At 39.4% G+C, this 17,794-nt stretch overlaps 1 long non-coding RNA gene across 1 annotated transcript in view; it reads right to left on the bottom strand.

The window, feature by feature from the left end:
- Positions 1-6,816: 6,816 nt before the first annotated feature.
- Positions 6,817-17,794, bottom strand: part of LOC105485580 (uncharacterized) — a 242,176-nt gene continuing 231,198 nt past the window's right edge. The window contains exon 4 of the long non-coding RNA XR_989682.2: positions 6,817-6,908. This is a non-coding gene — a long non-coding RNA (uncharacterized lncRNA). The remainder of the gene's footprint in view (positions 6,909-17,794) is intronic.

The following is a 17,794-nucleotide window of genomic DNA, read 5'->3' as shown; positions in this document are numbered from 1 at the left end:
TTGCCCTTTGTTTGGCTGACTCGCACTCCAAACAAATGTTTCTCACTTCATAATTTGAATTAGATGGTGTTCCCTATTCTCTCTAAACAACTATTATTTTATCACAGCACCTGTCTTACTTATCTGCAGGGATTTATTTGGTAGTCTTTCCTCTAGTGTCTAGAAAAAGCCCACAAGCCCTTTATGCTCCCAGTGCATAGCCCAATGCCTGGCACCTCAAAGATGTTCAATAAAACTTTACTGACTGACTCAGAAATGAATAGATGTCATGTGGCTATGAAATCATGGGCAGAAGGATTGAAACACCAATGTATCTGATTTTAAATCCTTTCTTCCTCCAATGTACCATACTGACTCCCAGGTAGTCATAGATGAATGTCCTTACTTTACACAGAAAGTGGAAATAAGCTTATCCATTCTGTCATTCTTGAAGTAGGATAGTGAGAGAGCCAGTGTTTAAACGTATTCTATCTTGTGCCTGTATCTGGCACACAGTAGGAGCTTAATACATGTTTATTGAATAAATAAGCTTGTTCCTGCCATATAGGTACCTCCTACCTCATATGTTTGCTATCTGCTTAGGTTCACAGTAAGCATCGCATGCTCTATAATTTTCTATTGTAAATTGTGGTCCAAGAACCAGCACTACTAGGAAACCTGATAGAAATGCAAATTCTAAGTCTCCACCCTGGATCTATTAAATCAGAATCTGCATTTTATCAAAACTCACAAGAGACTAATGTACATGAAAATGTTTGAGAAGCACTACTCTAGACTATAAGGTATGTACGAATGTGTGGTTCCCACTCAAGGGAATTGCAATTTAAGTTGGAGAGAAAAATCATCCCCATCATAAAACACAACAGGTTAACATCATAAAACTAATACCAGTGCAAAAGAAGGACAGCATTAGACATAGTAAATCAAATAAAGTCATAGAGAATAAAATAATGCAATATTTCAAAGAGCTCTTCTTAGGCAGAGTAGAGAACACAGAGCATTCTACCTCTCTAATAAAGATGCTGTCTGCAAGGGACTGGTAGAGAGTGCCCTGCCTGGTACATAGTGTTTGAATCATAGTGAAGACAGACCACAACAAAATTCATGTGGTTAGCTCCATATCATAACTTGAAGTGAAGTTCATCCATACAGTGGATAAAGAGTCAGGATCTGAAGGTAAACTGCCTGTGTTCAAATTCTGGCTTAAACACCAACAGTTGAAATGATCATGTGACATTGGGTGCATTGTTTAAACCTCAGTTTCTGTTTGGGAAATGGAAGAATAAGGTACTTAACTTATGAAATTGCACTGAGCATGAGATGAAATAATCTCTGCAAAACATTTAGAAGAATACCTGAATAAGAATACTTCAGAAGAACACACGAATAAGCACCCAATAAAAACAATGACTGCATCATCATAATCATTCTGAAACACACAGGCAGTGGTTAATTTTGGTGTGGCTTCTCTGCCCTGATAAGCTTAATTCTATGTTGTCTTATGCCTCTTTCTGCTTTCCTATCCCAAAACATGGCTGCTATCTCATTATGGAAACAGTTGACCATAAACCTCTTAATCTTATATAAAAATATTGTGCATATTTCTCAGGAAATGTTCATATTTTGTATGAGACTTCAAAGGTATTGATGGCCTCAAAACGGTCTTTAATCACTATTCTGAATGTGGTGGAATGAGATGATTAAGAATAAAACTCGTGAAGTCAGCAACAACAGGTTTGAATTCCAGTCCTGACTTCACTAATTGTATGACTAAACATGTCTCCCTATCTTTCAAGTGGGGATAATAACACTATCTTAATAATGCCATTTACTGTGAAGCCTTGTGTACCAGTCCAAGGATGTGCTGTATGAAATGGTACTCTGCAATTGTAAAGAACTTCCAGATAATATAGCAGTGACAGCTATTATATTGGGTGATTTCTCAAATGTTTTCTCTCACAACAGAACACACTCAATCCAAAGAACCATTCCTTTAGAAAGCTGCAAGTAGGCCGGGCGTGGTGGTTTATGCTTGTAATCCCAAAACTTCGGGAGGCCAAGGTGGGCGGATCAAGAAGTCGGAAGTTTGAGACCAGCCTGGTCAACATGGCAAAACCGCATCTCTACTAAAAATACAAAAATTAGCTGGGTGTGGTGGCGGGCTCCTGTAATCCCAGCTACTCGGGAAGCTGAGGCAGGAGAATCACTTGAACCCAGGAGATGGAGGTTGCAGTGAGCCTAGATTGTGCCATTGCACTCCAGCCTGGGCGACAACAGCAAAAACAAATAAATAAATAAAGGTGAGTCACAGTGGCTCACACCTGTAATCCCAGCATTTTGGGAGGCCGAGGTGGGAGAATCACCTGAGGTAGGGAGTTCAAGACCAGCCTGACCAACATGGAGAAACTCCATCTCTACTAAAAACACAAAATTATACAAAATTACCCGGGCGTGGTGGTGCACGCCTGTAATCCCAGCTACTTGGGAGGCTGAGGCCGGAGAATCACTTGAACCCAGTAGGCGGAGGTTGTGGTGAGCCAAGATCATGCCATTGCTCTCCAGCCTGGGCAACAAGAGTGAAACTCCGTCTCAAAAAAAAGAAAAGAAAAAGGAAAGCTTCAAGTATAACGAGCTGGTCAGGGGACTATTGCGCCCATTACTTGTGCCCCTGCCATGCTTACAAAGACTGGGATAGTTGAGAACTGTAGTAAGATGGAAACAGCACTAGAAGAGGATCAGTTCAAAATAATGTTGCTTATGCAGAGCCAGGTGAATGGCAGCAGCTCATGGCTTGACTGCTATGGGCTGCCGTACTTTGATCTCCAAACAGAATATCTGAGACCGACATGCCCGGATGTGTCTTCCAGGAAGCAGTTTTCTCTTCAACAACACATTTCCAGGCAGTCTTGCTGTCCTGCTTCCATCTGTCAACAACAAAAATCAGTGGAATATAGGATTCAGAAGTCAAAAGATTTAGCTTCTTTAATTAAAAGGGCTCAAAGCAAAGTAATATGGAGATAGGGAAGAAAAACAATCTCCACAAGTAGATCAAAATGTGAATCCGACTTTGGACCTAGACATTTACACGTTGTAATCAAGTGGATTGCCAGGAAGCCAAGATTATGTAGCTGAGAAGCAAGTGAGAATGAGACTATGCGAGTGTGATAACAGCTCTATATCCATAACACTTTCATCTCAGAGTACACTTGTGCTTCATATGCATTTGCCAGCAGCTTTCCTGCCTCTCAAGCGGGAGTCTAATGGGAAGACAGCAAAAAGGGAAACATCAGGAAGTTAGATTTTTGTATAAGCCAGTGGGACAAGAGTAGGATAGCCCTGTATCGAGTGCACAGAGAAGGCTTCAGAGTTTTTGAAGATGTGTTAGTGTCTTCGTCATGTGCCTGAACAATTCATTTCAGTCAACGAGTCTTTCCCAGCTAGCATTCCTTTTGAATTTATAAAACAAAAATGCAATCTCTTTCTTACCGTTTTCAAATCAGAAACAAGGATATTAAATCAGTTCCTGAAGAAATAACATAGGAGAGCTATTTAAGGCTTCAAATTCTTGATAATGTGAAAAAAAAAATAGAATGAGATTGGGTGTTTCCTGTCTCTGTTTAAGATGAAATCATTGTACGTGTTAGCCTATGACCATATTTAACGCATTTCCTACGTCTTTGCATTTGTTCACATTTTCTTCTCTTTGAGCTTTACTGCTTGAGTGGTGCCAGTAATGAAGGGGAACACATTTGTCTTTCATAACTGTCAGAGATGACACAAAGAAGCAAAATGAATGTGGGAGGTGCTGTTTTCTTTCTAATTAACAACGGTTTTCAAGTATTTGTGTAAGGAATGGGAGTCAACATTCGAAGGGCTTGAATCTATTGCCCTTTTCAATGTTTTCCTTTAAGAAAAAAAAAGAGATAAATTTTTATGTAGGGAAATACTGTGTGTGCAATTCAATGGAAATGATAGGGACAGCTAGAAGTGAAATATGAAAAAAATTAAATAATCCAAGTTCTGTAAAGCAATGCATAGTTGAAGGTACCTTATTACTTTATATTATACCTTCTCATTCTGAATAACTACTGTTATATAATATGAACCATTGATGTTTAATAATAGAAATAACCACAGTCAGATGCCAAATCAAGAAGAAAAGATCTGCACTTTGAAAAAAAAGGAACTCTCTTTATGCATATGCCACATGTAAACGTTCAGGACTTGAGCTCTGAAAGGAATCCTGCAGTGGGAAAGTATTGAGAAAAGCAGTTCTGAGCAAAAGAAGGCGGGGCGGGAGCTAGTTACAAGTCTGGTTCTTGCCCAGTTGAAGTAACTGACACTATGAAAGTCTGTCTAGGCCTAACTCTGTATGTGTGAACACCACCACCACACACTGACACCTTATCTTGTTGCCTAGTAGCAGCTGCAAGAATTAATTCAGTATGTGGTGTGTCCATCCATCAAAAATACCTACTAAAGTGTCTAATGAGAAGAATGTTCTGGATTATACATCTTAAGTGAATAAAAAAAAAAAAAAACCACTCAGACTTTATGACTCACTATCTGGAAAGACAAAAAGCAAAACACAAAAAGAAGAATACCTCTGTAGTATTACATAGTGACAAATAGGATATATTAGTATTGCAAAGTGCAATGTATTAACGGAAGTAAAGGACTGCTCAATGATAATGTTCACTGAACACCATGAAAAGAAAATGAATATACTTGGGATGAGAATGAGGATTCAATCATTCATGCTTTCCTCAAAAAGATGAGTTTTTAGCAGAAAATGAATTGATGGAGAGGATCTATGAAAATTCACCAGTGAACGGAACCATATCATAATGTAGGGATATACGAGTAACAGAAGAATGTGACTGACAGCAATTCAAGGCAATGTGCATTTCTTTGTCTCACTTAACAGGAAGTCTGGAGATCAGCCACTGGTGTTAGGTCTGCAGTCTCAGAGACACGAGCTGGAAGTTCTGTGATTGTCTTGGCTCTGTTTCTTGATCACAAGATGGCTGCTACAGCTCCAGTCATCATAACTTTGATCAAAATTTAAAAAAAAGAAAAGAAAAGGAGCAGAGAGGAGCGAACAAAAGGGGGACTAAAAGAATAAATGGGCCCCCTTTATTAGGAAAACTGAAAGCCTTTCTGGAGCCCCGACTAGCTGGCAAAAAGAGATTGGGAAAGACCGAGAGTCTGCCAAGGGACTGTGTCTGCCGCACTTGGACAGATGAATGTAAGAAAATACAGGTGATGGTGAGATTAGCTTGAGGGACTGAAACCATCTGGATGGGATTTTGAAACATTTTTCCAAAGCATACACACGCACACACAAAGCACAAAAGTAAATTGTGGGTAGAAATAATGTCTAGAATATCTTGTTTACAAAAACATTCACACCCTTAAAATACGCTTTCATACTTTTATGCACTGGAAAATTTCCACTTGTGACAAAAGAGCAGCCATCTCTGAAACAGGATATGGCAGTAATTTGCCACGCTGCACACAGGAATTTTCCAACACAGGTTAAGCATGGAAATAGAAGCCACTTTCACGAGAGCAAAACTACAAAAACGGGTTATAAGAATAGACTATATCTGCCTAAAGAATCTCCCACCGATGTTCCACATTTCCATCTATCTCTTCTCTGGTTTGTTATCAAACAAGTGACATCTGTTTTATGTAGTGCTAAGGCACTTTATCTTGTTTGTGGATGTTTTATTTGTTCACAGGCATGCCCTGCTGGACACCCAGTACCATGTCCCTGGTTCCTTTAATGAAGGGGAAAATGAAGGGGGTTTTCATCCCCACTTACTTCATGTCAGCGAAGTCTTTGTGCATGGGGTCTTTTGAGCCTCCTGGCAACACTGTGATTCGAAGTGTCACTATCCTGATCTGAAAGGGGAATAGTTTGAGGGTTAGAAAATTCAAGTTAGATGACTGAGAAAGAGTGAGTCATGGAGGAGCTGTGTGGTATCAAGCCACGCCAGTAAGACTGCAGAGCCAGGGGACACCACCCTGACGAGAATTCTACGTCACGTGCCGAAGACCCCAGCAACTAGCATAACTGCTGAATTATGTTATAAATTGAATATGTGAATGAAACCAATTCTCCTCTGGCCACGAAAAAAAAGAGAGAGAGAGAGAGAGAGAGTAATAAGCAATGAAATATTTTCCAGCCTTGAGAATACCAGGTCAATTTGATTCGAGCCATTCTGGTCATCTAAAAGCCTTTACATGGTTTCACCAAGCTCTAAAACAAACCTAGCTGTGTTGCGATGTCCCTAACTATTTGCAACACTCAGAGACACCATCGTCCTATGGAAAGAGCGAAGGTTTTAAATCAAATCATCCTGGGTACAATTCCTAGTTGTACATATTGCTAGCCATTGTCTTTGGATGACTTGCTGGGCCTCCCTTTCCTCTTATTCATAGTAGGGTTAATAACAGCTATCCTGTAGAGATAAATATGTGAGAAGCACCTCACACAGGGCCTGATATGTGGTTGGCCATCTATGGAGAAGAGCCAACAACAGTGATGTGAGTCCTCTGTTAGCAGCACAATCTCCATGCAATGACACTCCCCTGGCTCAGGACCAGATACTCCCAATGTGACCCCAAAGTAAGCTAAAGAAAACAGAGTCAGCAGAACAATTCCCAGGTTTCTCTCTGCTCCAAACAGGGCAATTCAAGTCTCAGCACTACCTAATAAACAGCACAAACTTATAATAGAGTCAGGAGTGTTTGAGCACATAGGGAATGATGGAAGGACATCATAGATTAGAACTGTAAGTGGATCATACCTGTAATCCTTATGCTTTGGGGGGCCAAGGTGGGAGGATTGCTTGAGCCCAAGAGTTCCAGACCAGAGTAGGCAAGCTGGCAAGACCCAGACTCTACAAAAAAAAAATTTATTTTAATTAGCCAGGCATGGTGGCATGCACCTGTAGTTCTAGCTACTTGGGAGGGTGAAGCAGGGGATTCCTTGAGCCCAGGAGTTCAAGAAGATAGTGAGATATGATTGCACCACTGCACTGCAGCCTGGGTGACAAATCAAGATTCCACATCTAAAAAGTAAAAGTTAAAAAAAAAATTTTTAATGAACTGTTTAGAGAATGGAAAGATGAAGGGGAGACATGAAAGAACATAAAAATGGAGTCATAAGGGAGGCATAATGTCAGAAAAATAATACACATATATATATACGCACCAGAAGGATCAAATGCCCCATAATTAAAGGAGATGACATGCAAAAAATTTTTTAAAGACCTTTGAATTTCACAAGACCATAGTACTCCCAATAGCAGATGGAACGGAGTTGCCAGATTGTCATAAGCCAGATTGAGAATGCCTAGAAGGGTTGAGCAAGGTTTTGGAGGGATTATTTTAGAACAGTTTCTCCACCTTGGTTCCATTGACATTTTGTGCCAGATAATTGCCGTGGGGGCTGTCCTGTGCTTTGTAGATGTCTAGCTGCATCCCCAACCTCTAACCACTGGATGCCAGTAGCTCCTCTAGTCCCCAAGGCATGACAGTAAAAAAATATCTCCAGACATTGCCCAGTGTCCTGGAGGGTAGGGGGAAATGCAGCAATACCACCCTCAGTTGAAAACTACCACTTTAGAATGCAGAGACCTGTGTTTTAAACCACAAGGAAAGAAATACATAAATAGTTTCAGTGTCTTGTCACGTCAAACTTTTCTGTTTCATACCAATATAGAGGAAAAGTGCCAAAATTTCAAATGGTAAACAGAAGAAGAAAAATAGCAATGACTGTCAACTAAGGGGATGGAAATCAGCAGTTCTTTATTGTTGTTCTGTTCTGCAATAGTGCAAGTGAAGAAAACTTTGGGAGAAAGTTTTGGACTGTAATTTTATTTAATTTCAGGGCATGGATGTAGAGTGGGCAAGTCCCAAAATTGGGGCTTAGATCAGGATGATTGGTTCTTAACTTCACCCTGGAAAGAATTCAAGGGTGAGCAGGAGGTGTTAGACAGCAACTTTTACTGAAGCAGCAGTGTCCAGTAGCAGCAGAGGCACTACTCCCTTTGGAGCGGGGCTACCCCAGAGGCAGTGTGCCCAGAGTGGCGGCTCAGAGGCAGTTCTACAATCATATTTATACCTACTTGTAATTACATGCAAATTAAAGGGTGGATTATACAGAAATTTCTAGCTAGGAAAAGGGGGGTAACTTCCAGGTTGTTGGGTTGTTGCCATGGAAAGGGGATGTAACTTCTGGGTGTTGCCATGGCAATGGTAAACTGACGTGGCACACTGGTGGGAGTGTCTTATGGAAAGCTGCCTCCACCTCATCCCTGTTTTAGCTAGTTCTCAATTTGTTCCAGTGTCCAAGCCCCGCCTTCAGAGTCAAGTCCTGCCTCCTAGCACCAAATTAAGAATACACACTCTCTATACAATAAAAAAATTCTAATAATTTGAGAACAAATGTCCAGCCAGGAGTTTTGAAAGAAATCAAAAGCTTTATAGTACTCTTACTGTATAGATAGAAAGAAGAAATGAATATGACAAGAAATTTTTATAGCTTTTGCTTATCTTTTGGCTTTTTTGGACATGATGCATTTGGAGTCTTTCAGTTGTTCCGACCGCCCAGCTTTCTTTCTAAATGAAAGTTTTAGCATTCACTCATGAAATACTGCACCCCAGTTGCTCCTATTTTTAAACAGATTCTGCAGAGTTGATATTAGTATAGTTTAATGTTTTAGGCAGAAGTTCCAAAAAGAAATAATTCAATCCCATATATTTACTTAGTCACATATTAAAAGAAATATAATTTATAACAAACATCTGCTTTCCAGTCCTAGCATAACAGAAGGCAAAGAAAATTGGGTGTGAGCAGTGACATACACTCATGTGTATATGTAATTAAACCTTTTTAAAAAAAAAGCTGATGGATTTTTTTCATACCAGTCCAACAATAAATAATACCTAAGTCAAAGTCAGGTCTTATAAAAGTGCTTTCTTAAATATAATGGGCTAATTCAGAAGGACACACCTGTTAAGGTCTTTCAGTTTAGAAAGAGCTGTCTGTGCCAGGTACAGTGGTTCATGCCTGTAATCCCAGCACTGTGGGAGGCTGAGGTGGGAGAATCACCTGAGGTCAGGAGTTTGAGCCCAGCCTAGCCAACATGGTGAAACCTCACCTCTACAAAAATACAAAAATTAGCCAGGCATGATGGCACATGCCTGTAATCCCAGCTACTCGGGAGGCTGAGGCAGGAGAATTGCTTGAACCCGGGAGGCAGAGGTTGCAGTGAGCCAAGATTGTGCCATTACACTACAGCGTGGGTAACAGAGTGAGACTCCATCTCAAAAAATACAAAATAAAATGAAAGAAAGAAAGAAGAAAGGAAGGAAGGAAGGAAGGAAGGAAGGAAGGAAGGGAGGGAGGGAGGGAGGGAGGGAGGGAGGGAGGGAGGGAGGGAGAGAGAGAGAGAGAGACAGAAAGAAAGAAAGAAAGAAAGAAAGAAAGAAAGAAAGAAAGAAAGAAAGAAAGAAAGAAAGAAAGAAAGAAAGAAAGAAAGAAAGAAAGAAAGAAAGAAAGAAAGAAAGAGCTCTCTGGGATAGATGTAGGTGACACTGCTGGAAAGCAAAACAACTGGTCAGTTCTGAGGGGTGGAAATTCAATAAAATGGATTATTTGGCATTGTGAACACACTTCTCTAAGAAAGATGATCGCATTTAATTCTCACTTTCCAATTGTTTGCCTTAAATTGCTTTGATAAGAACTTACAGGAAAATACTACAGAGATTGCTGTAGTAATTTATATACACCAAAATATCTAACGCTTATATTTTCTTCTGCTTCTTATAAAATATGTCCCTGAAGAAATAATGGATATTTGAAAAAGTAATTGCTGGATTTTCTGGAAAAGCCCCCAAAGATAAGGACTTTAATTTTTAAAATAGCCATTAGGTTAATATCAGTGAACTCTGGTATAGAGCATGTTCCAAGTGAGGTCATACTCTTGAGTTAATTCTAAAATAAGCTGTTTATTTTGGTTTGTTCCATGACTATAGGTTGTAACTTCATCTCAAGCCAATCAGATCAAAACTGCAGCTGTTAATTCAACAGAGACTACTCTCTAGTGTGAAGAGGTCAACTCTAACTCATGGCCATTACAGGAAAGTAACTCAAAGTGTTATTTTTTGGCTGAGAGACTCAGCCAAAAGATAACCTATTAATGTGGGGGGAAAAATCAACCAATATGTATTGTTTTGTGGTTAATCAATAATTCCACCTTCATTTAAGGGATACAAACAATATGTTTGCCATTCTGAATCACAATAAACAAAGAAAAATTCTACAACTAACTCAAACTTGACCTGGGTACTAGTTACAAAGTATCTGCACCTCTCTATAAATCAGCAAGGCAAATCAAATTCACAGTTAAATTACAGCCAGCTTCAGTTACTGTTTTAAAACTTTTGATAAACAGTATTTGAAATACTGTTTGTTTGAACCATGACTCAGATTATACGGTTTCAACCGGAAAAAAAAAAAAGTTACAGTAGAAAGGTAGCACATCCATCCTCTACAAAATAATGTTCCAAATGATCAATATGACCTTTGGTTACAAGAACAATAATCAACATTTTGTTCCATACCATAAACACTCTTACCCAAATATGTAGCACTGGGAAAGAGTCTTAAAACTAACAAGAGAAGTTGAAGTGAGATATTGTTTTTCATGCGCAACAATACATGTTTTTGATGCTGCAAAAGGATAATGATAAAAACAGAAAAGAAGCTTTTAGTGTTGTTTGGAAAACATCTTGCAGATGACTGCATCTGTGTTCGTTAATTAATTTTGCAAAAAAAGAAAAGGTAGCCATATTATCTCACCTTTGAGGTCTTGCAGTTGCCCATTCTTCACACTCCTTTTATGAAAATAAGATTAAATAACAAGAACACAGGCTCATATTAGGGATTCCTTTTGAAAAGCAATCTTAGCACCCATACAGTTTAACCCAATTCCCTAACTTACTACATTTACATCTTTAATGTTTACCATAATTGATGTTTAAAATATTTAACTCAAAGCACTATAAGAATCTGAAAAGTCAATTTGTGTTTAATATGCCTTGTTTATTAAAGCATAAAATTAGAAAACATATTTTCAAAAGATTATTCAAAAACTATGATTGAAGCAAAGAAACAGAAGTTGGGATGATCGATGGGTAGTCAGATGGCTTATGCTCAGCCATGCCAGAAAACTGAGCTGTAACCAAATATTTATAGTTCTGTTACAGAGCTCTTTTTAGTCAAGCTGCCCAAATGTGCTCTCTGTCAGCAGTTCTCAACCTTTGTGTATGTGTGTCTGTGTGTGTGGTGGGAGTAGTGGGGAGAGCAGGGACTAATGGAGAGGACATGTCAAAATGCCAAACAGCAGAGTTCTCCTCATGCAGATTCTGACTCTACAAGTCAGAGGGGGATCCAGGATTGACCTTTGAAATAGGTAACCTAGGTGATTCTGATGCAAGTGGTCCATGAACAATACATTGAGAAATATTGTAGCCTCTGCCTTAACTCTTGAGAAACCTCGCTTTACACTCTTAACTATTCTCTTCCCAACCACTCTCAGGCATGCACACACCTCATAAAAGGATCCTCCTTGCTTCTTACTGTTTCCTGGGAGTCTCTTTCCAGTCTCTCCTCCCAAATGTTCTCTTTGCCTCTCTTCCTGAATCATTTTATTCCACTGGACTACTTGATGCTTTGGACTGTTCTTTGCTTCTTGATACTGAGCTTACCTGACACAGAGACTGTAGTTCCCCTGCAAATGCAATTTTCTGCAGAGTACAGACAGTTCTGTTCTTCTTTCAGCATACATGCTGTCAAAAGTGTGTGACATTATTATTTTTAAAATGGCATAGTGGTTTGACATAAAGAACCTTTTTGTTACCATGGGGTACTTTGGCTTTGGGGTGTATTTCTTTTCTCTATGCTGTATTTAAATGATGCATAGAGGTTTTCCAGTTGAGGAGTGGTATTGTTTCCTGTTGTTGAGTTGGGATGTAAAGTCAGACCTAAATCTGCATCTTGATGCTGCTTAGTTCTAACTTTGGATAGTAAGAAAGTCATCTGAGGCTGTGACCCTCGACTCTTCACCTATAAAGTTAATAAGATAATACCTCCCTCTTACGACTTTAGTTGGAATCCAATGAAATACTATCAGTGGAAAGTCCTTTGGAAACTGTAATTTCCTACAGGAGTATTAGACTATTAGGTAAAGTTTTGAACATTTTTTGCCCAGCAAGAAGAAAACCCTGCTAATAGTCATTTTTACATCCTGCCTTCTACAAAATAAAATATAGAAGTTCTAGCTTCTTTCCCATGAGGGGTTAAAAAATATAATCCCTTTATAGTAATTGTGTTATTTAAACACCAGTAATGCTAACACTTTAGTGATCTGAAAACCAACTGTTGTGGATATTTTCTACTTTTCATCCCCTTCCCCACTTCATCTGCCCAACTTTCAAGCTCAGAAAGTGCCCACTAAAATCTACACCATATGGACTCCCTCACTGGCTGCCTTCTGGGTGGCGTTGGCCAACAGAGGCACCAGTGAGAGATGGATGACAGGAGGAGCAGTGACAGGGCATTTCATCTCCACTCATTCTGTTTTCAAATCACTTCCCTGGCAGTAACTATGTCCATCCACTAAGACAGCCTCATGTCCTGCACAGTCCCAGGGCTCACTGGGTTCCAGTACACTATTTCCTCTGCTCAGCCCTAGGTCCTAGGCGTGGTGACAGCTTCCTGCTTTCAGTCCCTGGGTAGAGCACCCCACCATCCTCTGTTTGATTCCAGCCTATGTCCCTGTAACTCCTTTTATTAAAGTCTTATCTGAACCATCTGGAATGAATTCTGTTTCCTGCCGGGGCCCTGATTGATATACCAATACAGGAGGCCAACAACACGCCTGGCAGTTTTGAAGCAGGACATGAATTTAAGTTCACTTTTATGATCAGGGTTTTGTGTTATTGTAGATTATATTTCATTCTCTTATACTTTATCAAAAGTAGGCATTAATGCTAATATTGAATCTTTTGCCTGCGGCAACATGGTTAAAAAGATCATTGCCCTAAAGCTAAATAGAAACAAACAAATTCTCTCTCCTGAAAAACCTCTCTGAAGTTTTTTTTGTCACCATGGGGTACTTTGGCTTTGGGGTGTTTTTCTTTTCTCTATGCTGTATTTAAATGATGCATAGAGGTTTTCCAGTTGAGGAGTGGTGTTGTTTCCTGTTGCTGAGTTGGGATGTAAAGTAATTTCATTTTTTAAAATATATGTTTATAAGTTTTTAATGTGAATTAAACTCCCTGAATATTTTTATGGAGAAAAAAGTTAATGAAGAACTTATTAACATTGGAAAACAGGCTATCTCAATTACACAGTAACTTTTCCCCAGTGGTTTTCTTAATATTTATATATTAACATCACAACAGCTCAATACAATTTATACAATATGGAGCCATTTATTGTGAAAAACGATCCATTAAAATAATATCGCCATCCTACAGCCAGACTATGCCATAATGGCTCAGAGGGAGCCAAATGCAGGATTACATGATAGGCCAGAAGCTGGCTCATGGTCTACCAGGCCAGGTAAGTAATACGCATTGTGTAAAAGAGCCAAGTAAATAGTTAGAGAAACACGAAAGTCTCTGTAGAGTAAATGTGCACTCAGGCAATTATTAAAATATGGATTATGGAAGACTCTCTTTTCTCCTTTTCTCTAGGCTTACCCTTTTAATAAGAACAAAAGTAAATCAAACGTGTGTGCACAAAGACACAGAATACATTCTAATAACTTCAGGGACTCTGTTTTAATCGACTAAAGGGATATATTTTGAGTAGAGAAATGATATCTTGAGACCCCTTCATTCTATCTGGGTGTTACAACTGATATGGGCCTGTGTCAGGCAAGTTAAGAACAATGCGTGCTATTCTGATGCCTGGATATTATAGGTGCAGCAATAACTAGCTTGCAGAGCCTCAAAGAGCAGAAACGATTTCCACCTTAATAACCCCTGTGGCATTTTTCAATTTTCCAGGCTGCCAGTCAAATGAATGCATGTCTGGGAAGCAGAGGAGACAAGAAAGGGAAAAGATTAACCTCTGAGATCCATGATATGAACTCCATTGGCTAAAATTGGTCATGTGTTAGAAAACAAACATGGGTAGTGATAGCCCTGTCTGAACACTGAGCACAAATGTTGGAACAAAGATACTAGGAGAGAAACTGGGATCTTAGGGTCACCTGGCTGAAATAATCTTGGAATGTTAATCATTCTTATTTTCTTCGTTCTCTAAATTGAAAGTAACCCGGCAGTCTCCACCTGATGATCTTCACACTAATTAGCCCAAGATATGGTTCTTAAAAACCAGCATTGTCTTTTCAAATGAGAAAGGCTTGCGGAAAACACACACCTGCTACTACCTAACTGCTGGATCTCAACTGAACTAAACAAGCAGAACTCTTGATACTGCCCTTCCCTCGTCCTTACGCTGCAGCCTTTCCCCAGGTTTCCTTTATCCATCGAGAAATTAGAACACTTTCCCCCAGAAGGTGAAGAACCTCTAATTACAGATGCCTCTAAAAAAGCTAAGATTATCGCTATTGCCAAAAGGGCAAAACGCAAATGATATGCAGAATGAATTTGCTCTGAAGAAGAAGGCATGATGCAGATGGCTCACCACACTTTAACTTGCTTCTTCCATTTCCAGGTACTGAACACTTTCAAATTTTCTTTCCAAATGTCTTTTGAGCCTCTGTTTTCCACCCAGTGCTCCTCCCTGAACCTTTGTGCAAATAATGGGCATTCCAAAAATAAGACAAAGGATCACTCATTTCTGGAAAAAGGGCCCTTGGAAGCAGAGGGAAAAACTGAGGTAGTCTGTTGATTTCTACTTGAAATCACCAGTCCTGGTTCTAGAGTTTGGGACAGAGCCACCATAATACTGCCAAGAGGCTGCTGTCTTCAAGGACTGCTTAACCTGATCTAACCCTTTTTTAATTAATTCATCTATTTATCTATTCACTTATTTATCCAAAGAATATGTATTATGTAGATATTATCTAAAGAATTCTATGATAGGTACGTAAGTGAAAGAAAAATGGGCTGGGGCACGGTGGCTCATGCCTGTAATCCCAACACTTTGGGAGGCTGAGGCGGGTGAATCACCTGAGGTCAGGAGTTCAAGACCGGCCTGGTCAACGTGGTGAAACCCTGTCTCTACTAAAAATACAAAAATTACCCAGGCGTGGTGGGGCATGGCTGTAATCTCAGCTACTTGGGAAGCTGAGGCAGGAGAATCACTTGAACCCTGGAGGCAGAGGTTGCAGTGAGCCGAGATCACACTACTGTACTCTAGCCTGGGCGACAGGGCGAGACACCATCTCAAAAAAAAAAAAAAAAAAAAAAAAGAAAGAAAAGATAAATGCAGTTTGTAAACATTTATCTTGCTAAAGAGAATCTGTCCCCACCTTAACTCAACATATCTAGTCTGGAAACCGTGAGAGTATCTGACCTGGCCTCCTTTACCCACCCATGTACCCCTCCAGTCCACTCTGTACACTGCCCCCAGGTTAGTGATATTTTCAAATGGAGCTCCCGCTGTGTAATTCACTATGTAAAACCATCACACCTTACTCCAAGATTAATGTCAACATTCTTAAGATAGTGCTCAAAGCCTCTGGAAGTCCTAGATTGGTCTTAATCTTCAACCTTATCTTGTACCATTTTTCTTTTATGCAGTGAATTTCTTTCATTCTGACCTTATCTTTTAAACATAAATTTACATTTAGAAGAATTTTAGATTTACAGAAAAATTGCATAGATAGTCCCCATATACCCTTCACCTAGGTTCAGTTTCTCTTAATGTTATCATCTTCCATTACTGTGAAATGTTTGTGAAAACTTAGAAACCAATATTAGAACATTAATTAGTAACTAAGCTCTGTACATTATTCAGATTTCATCAATGCTTCCATTAGTGTCCTTTTTCTGTTTCTGCATCTAAACACCCTGGCCTTCTTTTAAATCTTTATCCTACCACAGGGTCATTGTGCATGCCACTGCAATGCTTAAAACACTGTCTTTTACCCTCACTCCTTCCTCCTAACCCTCTTTGCTGTGTGATTTCTACTCATTGTTCAGATCTCAGTCCAAAGGGCACTTCCTCAGAGGAGCCTCTCTGAGGTCCAGGTCTAGAACTGCTTCCTTTATTATATGCCTTCATGCAACCATGTACTCTTCCTTCACAGCACTTTTCTCAATCTGTAATTACACTCTCAGATATGGTTTGGCTGTGTCTCCACAAAATTCTCATCTCAAATTGCAATTCCCACGTGTCGAGGGAGGGACCTGGTGGGAGGGGATTGGATCATGGATACTATTCTCATGATAGTGAGCGAGCTCTCGTAAGATCTGTGGATATGTGTCTGGCACTTCCCCCTTCTCTTTCTCTCTCTCCTGCCACCAGGTAAGAAGTGTCTGTTTCCTCTTCACCTTCTGCCATTATTGTAAGTTTCCTGAGGCCTCCCCGGCCATGTGGAACTGTGAGTCAATTAAAACTTTTTTATTTATAGATTACCCAGTCTCAGGTAGTATCTTTATAGCAGTGTGAGACGAACTAATACACTCTCTTGATGTGATAATTTAATTGTTGTCTCTGTTTACAAGTAGACTCCAAGGGCCAGAAAAGCAGAAATCTTATCTGTGTTTGCCAAGCGTTCTATTCTCCCAAGACCTAGCATAATCTGTGACATAAAGTAGCCTATGAAGAAAGATGTTGAATAAATGAATGAACAAATACATGAATGAATGAAAGATAAGAGAAGAATTAAGTTATAATAGGAGGAAGCATATTATAGAACATCAAAATAAGTGATGCAGACAATAAGCATCATAGGACTTCAAACAAGGAAAAGATCAAAGTGAGAGGCAAAATCATGTTAAAACTTCATGGAAATGGGAGTGGGAGTTTGCCTGGACATTTTATTCATGCAATTAAGAATTACTGAGTACCTACTAAGTGTCAAACTCTCAAAGTGTTTTGTTGTAAACAAAATTATACAATCCGTTTGACGTGTAAAAACAACAATGGAGAAATAGGGAGGATAAAGCAGAAGGAACCTGGGAATTGAAAAAGTCATTAAGATAACAATCCACCTAAGAAATACTGAGACCTTGCGCTAAGGCAGACGTGCTGAAGACATGTAAACACTGGGAAGGCTGGCTGAACAAGGACGTGGAGATGCCAAATAATAGAACAAGAAATTCCCAGAAGGGGATACAGCAACAAGAAAAAGTTAAGAGTTAAACATTAGCATGGACATTTGGGAAGCAGTGAGAATACTTCCAAGTTAAAGTAAAGGGCTCCTGATGGAAGCAATGGAATAGAGACTTGAATAGATGAATTGTGCTTTTGAAAAGTCAAGGTGATTGGATTTTATTCTATTAGTGATGAGTCATTAAACAATAATGACATGATGAAAGTGAGATATAGCATAAGAGAATCTAGACAAAGAGAGAGTACATTGAGAAGCTGCTGCAGAAATCTAAGCACTTGCTTTAGAGTGTTAGCATTAGAAACATAGAGGAGATGACGTAGCTATGACACTTTTTAAAAGAACATTGACTTAAAATACCCAAGTTAGCATCCACTACAGTATGCTGTACATTATATTTTGTCCTTTATGCTTGCAGCTGGCCTACTCTTCTTTATGGAGAAAACAACTTGGAAGATAGTAGA

The sequence above is a fragment of the Macaca nemestrina genome, chromosome 16, assembly GCF_043159975.1.
Source record: "Macaca nemestrina isolate mMacNem1 chromosome 16, mMacNem.hap1, whole genome shotgun sequence".
NCBI classification, from domain to species: domain Eukaryota; kingdom Metazoa; phylum Chordata; class Mammalia; order Primates; family Cercopithecidae; genus Macaca; species Macaca nemestrina.
The sequence above is the reverse complement of the archived record's forward strand: the minus strand, read 5'-3'. Positions and strand labels throughout refer to the sequence as shown.